Genomic DNA, 12113 nt, shown 5'->3' with positions numbered 1-12113 from the left:
TATCTTTGAGACAATAACAGCCATTCTTGCTCTGTGAGACTGACACAGTGGTTTGGGCCTTCTGACTTTATACAGTACCTTGCATAAGTATTCACCCCTTTTTGAACTTTTTGACATTTTCTAGGGTCTTACAGCCTGGAATTGAGATGGATTTGGGGTTTTCACTATTCTATAAATATTATGTATTAGTAAATAATACTGCCCAGCTTCAAGACTATGGACTATTTATTATAAACTCATACATATCATGTAAATTCCATTTCAGTTCCAGGTTGTAACACTACAAAATGTCGAACAGTTCAATACTTATGCAAAGCAGTGTATGTAGAACGGGCTACAGACCATGTGTAAACAATTTTTTACTGTTGAGCTCTAATTCTAACCATTTGATGTCCTGTCCACCTCTTGAAAGCCAAATACCACTGTTCTTACATGGCATGATCAAGCTGCCAAACTCGATTCATAGGTCTTTCAGCACTCTACAGTAACAGAACCCAATAGGGTTGACAGAGGGGTTCCGCCAGTTCCTCTTTGTTCCACTGTTCTGTCAGTAGTAAGGGGTTTATCAGACCACCACTGCAACTCAAACCAGGGTTGCGACGCTGGCGACTTCAGGTTCCGTCTTCTCATGTATCATTTTCCTCCTCCCTGCAGGCCTCTCAGAGGTCAGTGTGTGTCTAAACCCCGCAGACACAGATCAAGCTATTGCATCCTTCCCTGTAGTAAATGGATGACCTCTGAGATGGCAGCTTGTGCCAAAAAATCTTAAGTACTGGTCCAGTGAGAAATGGCTAAAGAGTTTCAATGTCTCTTTAAGGTCATCTTTTCATAATACAGTGTTTGAAGTGAACATTAAAGTGACAACATCCTTTTGATCTGTATTTCTGGTAGATCCAAACACCAAAGTATTGTATTTGGCCTGGATGAAACTAGAGTATAGTGATTTTTTAAAAAGAGCTACATCTTCCTGAAAATATTATTATTTGGTAACTCCTTATAGTGCATCCGTAAGAAAAATCTATTTCATTCCAAAGTATAGATCATTTGGCAAATAATAAACTGAATGATCACACACTGAAGTAAGGGTGTACTTACAGTATTTATGAGACCAAAGTGGCTTGGGTCACACTGAAAGATGCTGATTGGTCTTTTTACTCTGATTTTTTTGTTGGAAGACCATTTTAATACTAAATATTACTTTTGCAGTAAATGGGATTTTAGGCTGATGTTATCTGACCATGTTGAGTCACAGAGCTGATTTGGGAGGCTCTTGGAGTTCTAGCTGATTATCAGAGGAGCTTCATGGAAAGGCCCGCGGTCTTGTCTTCTTTCCAGGTGGCTGGTTTTGATTAGTTCAGATTCAACACGACCATCTCCTTTTCTCCAGGATTAAACTCTCCAAGAAGTAGTGAAAAGGCTTTGAGGTGGTGTCAGCTGCTGTGATGGGGTGTGTGAACTTATATACATGAATCGAAACAATATGAAGATTTTGTCAACCGTGTTTTTTATGGAACTAAAAATTTATGACTTGTAACACCACAAACAACGAAATAAATATAGCACAAGCCCCAAGTATCGCAACAATCTAAAATGTGTGTACTGTTTTCACAGAAACCATCACCCTCTGTGAGCTATTAGAGCTTTACAGAAAGATGGGTGGTTTTCCAAAAAAGCATAACATTCATGATGTAGTTCATGCAGTGTTTCACTACAGCATTTAAATTTGCCCTATTGTGCTTACAGAACAGCTACAGTGGCTATGAAAGTCTACACACAGCTGTTAAAACAGGTGAAATCAAAGAATGAATCTAAGATAAATCATGTCATCATCATTAATGTGAAATTGCAAAGTATACAAATAAAGTGAAAAATAATCAGAAATATTTTTAGGGTAAAAAGGAAAAAAAAAAAAAATCATACAATAGCCTAGTTGCATAAGTGTGCACACCCCTAAACTAATATTTTGTTGATTTTATTACACCACTCAGTCTTTTTGGGTAAGACTCTATCAGTTTGGCACATCTTGACTTGGCAATATTTTCCCACTCTTTCTTGCAAAAAACATTCTAGATCCATCAAATTGTGAAGGCATCTCCTGTGCACAGCCCGCTTCAGGTCACCCCACAGATTTTTAGTTGGATTCAGGTCTCAGTTCTGGCTAGGCCATTCAGAAACATTGATCTTCTTTTGGTTAAGCCATTCCTTTGTTGATTTGGATGTATGCTTTGGGTCATTGTCGAGCTGAAAGGTGAAATTGAAATGAAATGAAATGAAAGCCTTTATTGTCATTGTATATCTCTGTATACAACAAAATTAGGAGCACTGCTTCTGACTGGTGTTATAAAAACAAACATATAACATCAGACAATAAATAACTATAAAGTGAGTATACCGTATTATATAAAAGTATGTATGTATGTATGTATGTATGTATGTATGTACAGCAAGTATACAATATAAAGTATATACAGCAAGTCATAATATTGCACATTGAACATTCAGAACATTCTGAAAAAGTGACCAGAGATAGTATTGCACATTACCCTCTACATTGGTGTAAACAGTTTAGTATAGACACACAGAAGTACAGATTAAAATGGAAGAAGTGACTGTAGTTGAGTAAGTGACCAGAGATAGTAATTGCACATTTACATTCTACATTCCTTTTTATATTCAGGTTTCTGAAGGTTTACTGAAGGACACCTGAAGGTTTTGCACTAAAATTGACAGCTTTTTTGTAGCTGTTCATGATTCCCTCCACCTTGATAAAAGCCCCAGCAGCCCTAAAGCATGATGCTGCCACCACCATGCTACAAAGGGAGTATGGTGCTCTTTTGGTGATGTGCTTTTTTTTTTTTTTTTTTGTACCAAACATACCTTTTGGAATTATGGACTTATTATACATTTTGGAATTGGTTATTGTGACTTTTTCATTTTTCCTATTTTTCCCTAAAATATTTCTGAATTTTTTTTTCACTTAATTTTTATATGTTGTAATTTCACATTGATGGTGGAAAACGTTCTGACATGATTTATCTTGGTTTCATTTTTGTATATGACAAAAACCTGCCATTTTGACAAGGGTGTGTAAACTTTTTTTTATATCCATTTTACAACTACAGATAAATATTGTACAATTCTGAATTTCTTATGGGAAAATATACTTTTAAACACCATGATGCAGTGAGTGCTTGGAGCCAGATATAGTCACTGGATTGAAAAATCTTAACAAAATCCCATACTTAAAAAATTGATTTCAGAGTTTTGTTTGAAGCAGTTTTTAACAAGTTAATGTGGTTTCCTTGTGTGTTTGCCAACAGGCTTCAGAAATTGCTAGCTGTCTGAAATGTCATTTAAATGTCTTCTTCATGTAAAAATAGACAGTCTTGGCCACAGTTAGTGATGAAAAACACCACCTGGTCTTTTTCCAGTACTCAACTGTCCAGTTTCAGTGACTCTGTATCCACTGTAGCCTCAGATTCCTGTTCTTGGCTGACAGGAGTGAAACCTGATGTGGTCTTCTGCTGTTTAAAGCCATCCACCTCAAAGTTTGTCCTGTTCTGAGATGCTTTTCTGCTCACAATGGTTGTAAAGACCGGTTGTTTGAGTTACCGTAGCCTTCTTCTCAGCTCAAAACAGCCTGGCCATTCTTTCATTAACAAGGCATTACAGTCCCCTCCAAAAGTATTGGAATGACAAGGCCAATTCTTTTGTTTTCGCAAGACATTTGGGTTTGAGATCAAAATATGAATATGTGGTGATAGAGCAGAATTTCAGCTTTCATTTCCTGATATTTGCTTCATGATATGTTAAACAACTTAGAACATGGCACCTTTGGTGACAGACCACCTAATTTTCTGGTGAGCAAAAATATTGGAACAGATACTCCTGAAGTAAATAACACTTAATATTTCGTTGCATATCCTTACTTGCCATAAATGCATCAAGTCAGCAACTCACTGACATCACCAAACTGTTCTTTTTTTTGTGACGTTTTTCCCGGCTTGTACCACACCTTCTTTCAGATGTTGTTTGTTTTGGAGGGGGAGAAGGGTTGTCTCTTCAATCTCCTCTTCAGGAGAAGAAATCCTTGCTCAATTGGGTTAAGGTCCGGTGATTTACGTGGCCAAACCTCAAACCTTCCACTTTTTTGCCCTGATGAAGTCCTTTGTTGTGTTTCTGACTTCATTCTGCTGCTACCATCATGAGTTACATCATCAATAAAGATAAGTGAGCCTATTCCAGAAGCAGCCATGCAAGCCCAAGCCTTGACACTACCTCCACCATGCCTGACTGATAAGCTTGTATGTTTTGGATCATGAGCAGATCCTTACTTTCTCCACACTGTGGCCTTTCCAACACGTTGGTAGAGGTTAATCTTGGTTCCAGAACTTTTGTAGCTAATCTCTGTATTTCTTTGGGAATTCCAGTCTGGCCTTTCGATTCTTACCGCTGATGAGTGGTTTGCATCTTGTGGTACGGCCTCTATATTTTTGCTCTCAAAGGCTTTTTCGAATGGTAGAATGTGATACCTTCACATCTGCCCTGTGGAGGTTGTTGGTGATGTCACTGACTGTTGTTTTTGGGTTTTTCTCACAACGTTTCTGTCTTCAAATGCTGTTCTTTCTTTGGCCAACCTGTTTGATGTCAGGTTGTTAGTACAACAGTGGTTTCTGTCTTTTTCAGTACATTCCAAATTGTTGTACTGGTTATGCCCAGTTCTTGCGCAATGGCTCTGATTGATTTTCCCTCTTTTCTTAGCATCAAAATGGCTTGCTTTTCTCCCATAGTCTCTGGTCTTCATATTGGTTTATCCTTTTTAACAACACAGGTGAAATCTTCACAGGTGAAATCCAGGGCTAAAACCAAGAGTAGACATTCAGAGCTAATCAGTCTAACAGAGCACATCTGGGCAGCAAGAAACACGTGTCAGTCACATGTTCCAATATTTTTGATCACTAGAAAAATGGGATTCAAATAAAATGTGCCATGTTCTAAGTTTTTTAACGCATCTAGTTGTAAATATCAGGAACTGAAAGCTGAAATTCTGATCTATCGCCTCATATTCATCTTTTGATCTCAAACCCACCCGTCTTCAGTGTAAAGCAAAAACAAATTAATTGGCCTTGCTGTTCCAGTACTTTTGGAGGGGACTGTATATATAATGTCATGATTACTTTTACTTTTTAACTTGAATTGTTGCCATTCTCTCTTCATTCTTCATCCTGGAGTTTTCTCTGAGGGGGGAAAAGAAACAAAAAAACATATGTGGCAGTAATCAGAGCTTATTTAAGTAATATAGCCATGTAAAAGTTGAGACAAGCATCAACTCCTGATTGAAAATAGTGCATTTCTGAATCATGTACCATTACTAAAGTATTATACTGTAAAAATAACTCAAGTGAAAGTCTCCATCCTCATTAAATACAACTTCATATACTTTACTCAAGTCAAAGTATGAAAGTATTAAATTTACTTATTATTAAAGTAAAAGTACAATGAAGAATCACAAAAGAGAAAGAAGTCCCTCACCTCAGCTCACATACTTTTGGTCAGGATACAAATTGACTAGATGTATATAAAATGTACCTAACAACAAAAACAACGAATAGATATTCGTAACAATAGATGTTAGGTAATTTATCTTTTTATGGGTTTTTTGTGGTTGTTTTTAAGATTACACAGAGGACTCTTGAATATCAAGGGCTCATATATAATCAGAATTTTTTTTTCTTAATTATAAATACCTGCATTTTGGCATAAGAGCTGCATGATACATGCACAAGGAGCCAGTCCATATGACAATTTGAAATGTAAATTATAAAACAGCCAATCTGTTTTGAAATGTAGTGAGTGAAAGTCAAAAGTAAGAAAAAACTTAAGTGCATATACTTCAATCTCTGTCCCAGGTGAGAGCAGTCAGTGCTGTTTATTGAACATTCAACAAAAAAAACTTGTCAGAAGAATCATTGCACAGAGTGAAAATATTTGTGCTGCAGCAGAGAATTTGCCTGAGGACTAAATCTGTCACTAGAAATAGTTAATTGTGAGATATTATGAGTGCATGTGGAATGCATCCATTTGCCTTTAGCAATTAACCCATTACAGGAGAGCGTACTGCAGATTTAATTATCATACAGTTATCATGCAGATAAGCTGCTGACAAGCTGAGGTGTCAATGTTTTAAAAAAAAAAACTTCCTCAATATTTCTAAACTCCAATATTTAACATATAAAAACTTAGTAACATATAAGTACTCATGGGGAGTGAACACATTCCTGGCTAACCATTTCTTGTTTACTTGCAAACATCTGACCAATCGAGATTTTAGGCCTCAGTTTCATAATCAGAAATGCTGTTAGATTATACAATCACAGTGGGATAAGATGTAGATCTTCAGTGTGTCTGTGTGTCTGCATATGTGTTTGTGTGTGTCGTTGTGTTTGGGAGGTTAAATCTCATTACTCCTTTGGAACAGGAGTGTGTGTGGACGTCAGCTCATGGCTCTAATCTGATTTGCAGCAGGGAACGGGTCGTTTCACATGACTGGTTTAATGCTGTGCTGGAGTGGCGCAAGGCAGTGCCAGTGTCCCTGAAGTGAGACTCTGTGTGTCTGTGTGTGTGTGTGTGTGTCTCACTGTGTGCGTGTCTGTGTGTGGACATGTTTTAATCAAATGTCCCCACAAGAATAGGAATTCCTTATTTCTTAAAATGTTAGTTTTAACATTGTGGAGACATTTGACTGGTCTTTGCTATCTTGTTTTTTTTTCCCCAAAAAAATCTGCAGCTTTTCTTTAAAAAACTAAATGAGACACAAGGTTTCTTTATGGTTATTGAGGTTAAGTTTAAGTTTAGGTGCAGGCATAGAATTAATAATTATGTCAGTGGAAGCTCCTCACAAGGATAGCAAGACAAGTGTGTGTGTGTGTGTGTGTGTGTGTGTGTGCATGTTTTAGCCAGGAAATGGTTTTCTAGTGACTTTGCTCCAAACTCCAAACGTCACAAGTTCTCATTGAATACTTTTTTTTGCAGCTCTAATCTAAGACGCAGGCCCCAGAGCCGTTTAGTCTGTGAAGAATATGTGTGCTGTTAACTCTTGTATTTGAAAAGTGAAGGTTGATTTTCTGACTCTGGCACTCATTTCCTTGCAGCGTGTCTGTTTACGTGTGTCTCCTAACAAGAGCCTTATTTTAAACTAATGGACCATCAGATAATGTATCGAATAATTGGCCCCCTCATCCAATGCTGACTGAGCCAGTCCCCCAGAGACCAGAGCCTCTGCCTCTTCAGTATTGTTTTAATATTGTTTGTTTGTCATGGTGTGTAACTCCCTCTCCCTCTCTCTCTCTCTCTGTGTGTGTGTGTGTGTGTGTGTGTGTGTGCAGAAAGCAAAGTGATCTAGGCGTGGTGAACAACTGCAGGTTGTTTTCCATCTGTTGGCACAGTGAGTGTTGCTCTTACTTGGAGAAAATTAGTCACTACACAGTTTGCCACCAGTTCAGTGGTCTAATCACAAACAATTATTTAATTGATTTGTCACATTATCAATTTATGGGAAGGAAATTTAGGTCGATTTTTCCCCTAGTTTTTTTTTTTTTTTTTTTTTGGAAATGTTACCCTAACTGTTCCTATCCAAGGTGCCAAGAGAGAGGCAGTGTGAGCATGTTATTAAGAGTGACTGTTACCAAGTTACATTAAGATTTTTAGGACACTAAATGATCTAACCCTGTCGGTAATTTGAACAGCCAAACCATGACATTTTGAAATGTGGTACATACAGGCATATGGCAGTGACTGCATTAGTCCTGAAGTAATGATCTCGGCATGTACTGTCAAAAGTATGCGTTTACTCTCTGGGCGATACAAACCGGTGCAACTGAAATGATGCAAGTGAGAGGGAAGGGCCTGGAATAACACATTCACACAGATTTGAAGGCTCATGAGTCTACTGAAAAATTCTCCCTGGGAAATTTACCTGCCCTGACTTGATGATTTAGAGGGAAAAAAAAGATATGAAGGAGGCCTGAGTTAATTGCAGTGAGATTCAGTGATGACACTGCTGTGTAAACGGTGAGACTGGCTCAGACACAGTCATCTTGGCTTCACTGCTTGAGAATCCTTCAGGAAAAGACAGTAGGCTTTCTAGTGGTGATAGAATTATGTGGAAACCAATGACAGAGATATCACTTCAAACGCTCTCTCCAGCCTCAGATCCTGGTGACGGATCAAATAAAGATTTTGCTTATCTCGGAAAGCCTTTCAAAGAGAGTCACCGCTGACTGTATCTGCCTGTGTGTGTGTGTCTCCAGGATTTAGTTCAGTTGTCTTGGTTCTGGTACTGGTGTGTGGGCTGATTATAATCATAATTCCTGTTAGGTAGGTTACGGCATGTAGAGAAGTGTGTGTGTGTGTGTGTGTGTGTGTGTTTTTGGGGGGGTGCATGCATGTTAAGACAAGCATATACAGAGCAGCCTATACAGTGCTCACTGTATTAACACTTAAAACATTTGTCTTTGTTCTTTTACTGAAGTGTAGGTTTATTTATAGGTATTTATTATATTTTTCCTATTTACACTGCATGAGGAAAATTAGGATGGAATAGAATTTGAACAAGTTTGTGCACCTCTTGTCTTCCTCTCTCTCTTTTTCTATTATGGTAGGTGTGTGTAGTAAATATGGCCGATGCAGGGCAGGCAGCCAGCAGGTAAAAGATGAAGAGATGAGGCAGGTTTGGGCCAGGCTGAACATGCAGCATACTGCTTACGTCTCTGCCGCTCGTGTCTCTGCCGCTCGTGTCTCTGCTCCTCATGTCTCTGCTGCTCGTGTCTCTGCCGCTCGTGTCTCTGCTGCTTGTGTCTAGCCGCTCATGTCTCTGCTGCTCGTGTCTCTGCCGCTCGTGTCTCTGCTCCTTGTGTCTCTGCTACTCGTGTCTCTGCTGCTCGTGTCTAGCCGCTCATGTCTCTGCTGCTCATGTCTCTGCTGCTTGTGTCTCTCTGCCGTTCATGTCTCTGCTGCTCGTGTCTCTGCCGCTCGTCTCTCTGCTTCTCGTGTCTCTGCTCCTCATGTCTCTGCCGCTCGTGTCTCTGCTGCTCGTGTCTAGCCGCTCATGTCTCTGCTGCTCGTGTCTCTGCTGCTCGTGTCTCTGCCGCTCATGTCTCTGCTTCTCGTGTCTCTGCTGTTAGTATCTCTGCTGCTCTCTAGCTCCAATTCTTGTCTGGACAGACAGTGTAATTTCTAGAAAATAGCTAGGAACTATCTAATTGGCAAAATCCCAGCCGAAGGGGAGGAAGGATGTGCTGGAGTGAAGCTCAGACATGTTCTGACCAGGCCTGTGAGGTCATTGGATGGTCTTGTGACTCACCTTCTGCTGCTGTGGGTGGTCTCGCATAGATACCCTAAAGATTTGTATTTCCAACTCACCTTTGCTTTAACAGATAATCTCACCTGGATACTGTAGATTTGTATCCAAGAACTGCTGCTGGAATCATAAAGACGTTCCTGTGCTCATCCAGTGACACTTATTCTCCGTATGCTCATGTTGAAAATCCTTTTAACACACTTAGTACTGAGTTGCTCATTGATTTCTGTAAACTGCTTTGTAATAATGTCTATTGTTAAGTTGTATACAGTGGAAGGAGAGCTCTGTCTGCCCTCGTCCACCTGAGCTCACAGATGCCTGCGATTGGCTGGGTGACAGGAGAGCTTAATGCCAGTGCTAATGTGTAGGAAAATTAATTACCGTCGAAAAGGAGTTTTTAATTCTGTAAATGTTAACGTTTTACAATTTTAAAACAGCACAAAACCTTATCATCCAATTAGTTGATTGTAGAGTTTGTTATTAAATCACAATACCCACAATGTAATATAATATAAATGTGCATTATATCATGATATTGACATTAAGTAGGACATTATATATTGTCATATATACACATTCCCAGTGCTAGTTTGAATAATTGAATATTCAATAATTTATTCGTCCTTTTCTGCCGTATATCAGTGCCCTTCCCCATGATTCCTCTGTGGCTGTCTTTAAAGGGGCTTCTGAGTAAGATCAAAAACTCTGGACACTTTAATCTGAAGTAAAGCAGCATTGCATCCTTGAATGCCTTCATTTTATTCACACTTTATGATACCAGCTTAGAACGGATCATGGATGAAAATGATCTGATATAGCAATGTTTTCACGCTCAGCATTGATTTCTAAATGTTCAGAAATGTCGGTTTCTTTCGTTAGTCTCGTCTTTAATTTGTGACCACCAGCAACCTATTTGTGACCTGACTCTGCTTCTCTGATTGTGTTTTTTTTTGGTTTTTTTTTCAGATCATGGATGGATTATACATGCAGGAGGGAGAGAAGTGCTCACGAATGAGCTGTGAGGAAAATCGGACAGGTACACTGTTGAACGTACATGAAGTCACATCACAGGGAATCACGTGCTTCATCTTGTTTTACTTTTTCACCACCTGCTCAGGATCTGTTTAAGCGAGACAGACAGCATCTGACCGGATTACCAAAAATTTCCTTGTTTTTTTTTGTTTTTTTTTCTTTTTCTCCATGACATCATGGAGGTTTTTTTTTTCCTTTTTTTGCCCTTCTGAGAAGCTGGACTGTGATCCAATGAAGTTGAAGCACACTTTGTTCTTCAGTAAATGTGAATACTTTTTGAATTTCAGTAAATCAGCATGGGCTTGAAAAAAGGACATGTGCTGAAACATCTGCTAGTCCACTTGCTATTTGCTTCGATTGTTTGACTCACCTCGTTCTCACTTTCTCACCATTTTTACTGAATACTGATGTTCCCATTTGCCTGTTTTTATTCAAAAGCATGAATGTACAAAATAAAATCACTGCAATACTTGCCAAGACAGTCACGTACTTTTGTCATATTTTAACCTTAGACATTCTGACTGATTTGTCAGAGGTGGGTTTTTCCCTGGTTGCTGTATCTAAAGGTATTGACGTTTAGTGACCTAAGTACCAGCAAGCTTGGATTGTAAACATTGATTAATTAGGCCTGTCTGGCTTCCTTATCTGCAGTCTTTATATAGATGTGTGTGTGTGTGTGTGTGTGTGTGTGTGTGTGCGCACATTGAGAGAAGGAGGAAGCAGAGCTGGAGCAGGTACGACAGGTCTGTCCAGCCCATATCCTGTATGAACTACATTGCCATGACCAGGCTGGCAAAGGTCTGCTGGTGTGTTTTTTGGAAAAAATGTAGCTTCTTCAAGCCAGAAGCATGTGAATTTAACTATTGATACTAGCAGGCACGTGGGTGGCACATCTGTTTTTTCCTGGTTAGATACGTAATGCTGTGTAATGGTGATTATTTTTGGCTTATCTGTTTTAGCATGAGCTTTCTTAGTTCCCTCATTTTGGAAATTTTGGAACAGGTGAGTTTCTCTGAAGGCACCACCCCTTCCTTTTGTCTGTAAAATAGATTTTTTTCCCTCTTCAGCACAATGATTAGTCTAAATTAAATCTGCTAAATTAAGAAAAACCAGTATGATCTTTGTTGCCCGTAACTACATACTACATAGGTTCAAGAAAAGTTGTGGTTCTTAAACCTGTTTGTTTTGTTTATTTATGATCTCATATGCATATAGTTGGATCCAATGGTTTGTATACCATTATGGAGCAAATGAAGAAGAATTTAATTCATACCAACAAGACACTTATTAAATTTCATAGATACGCTTTTATTATCACACCTGGAAAAAAATGGTCAAATAGTATATGTTAACTTATATTTCAACCCTCCAGGTGATTCTATTCCATATATGCCTTTTTGTTCTTCCTCAGGTTCTCCCCTTGGCACCTCCTCCGAATATTCACATCTAGCCGAGTGGTTTTCCCTCATCATCCCATGCACTCTTCTAAGTTTATTCTCACAGTTTTAGGGCCAGAGATGGTTTTCCCTCCAAATATTGGACCCCTCTTTCTTTCACAATAGACCCAGTGGTTAACCGAGCCATGCTGCAAGACTCACACTCATGCAGCCAAAGACGGCACCAGCTACTGTACATGCTCAATAACTCAAAAATAAATAGGCCTTTAAAGAATCTCAGCTGGGATCTAATGTGTTCTGTAAATGGAAGATTCAGGACTAATAAG

At 38.9% G+C, this 12113-nt stretch overlaps 1 long non-coding RNA gene across 4 annotated transcripts in view; it reads left to right on the top strand.

Moving 5' to 3' along the window:
* Nucleotides 1–10871, top strand: part of LOC128319805 (uncharacterized) — a 70901-nt gene extending 60030 nt beyond the window's left edge. For all 4 annotated transcript variants that reach the window (XR_008303273.1, XR_008303272.1, XR_008303270.1 and 1 more), the window contains one exon: nt 10325–10871. This is a non-coding gene — a long non-coding RNA (uncharacterized LOC128319805). The remainder of the gene's footprint in view (nt 1–10324) is intronic.
* Nucleotides 10872–12113: the final 1242 nt, after the last annotated feature.

The sequence above is a fragment of the Pangasianodon hypophthalmus genome, chromosome 13, assembly GCF_027358585.1.
Source record: "Pangasianodon hypophthalmus isolate fPanHyp1 chromosome 13, fPanHyp1.pri, whole genome shotgun sequence".
NCBI lineage: Eukaryota > Metazoa > Chordata > Actinopteri > Siluriformes > Pangasiidae > Pangasianodon > Pangasianodon hypophthalmus.
Note: the sequence above shows the minus strand (reverse complement) of the source record. Positions and strands in the feature narration are given on the sequence as shown.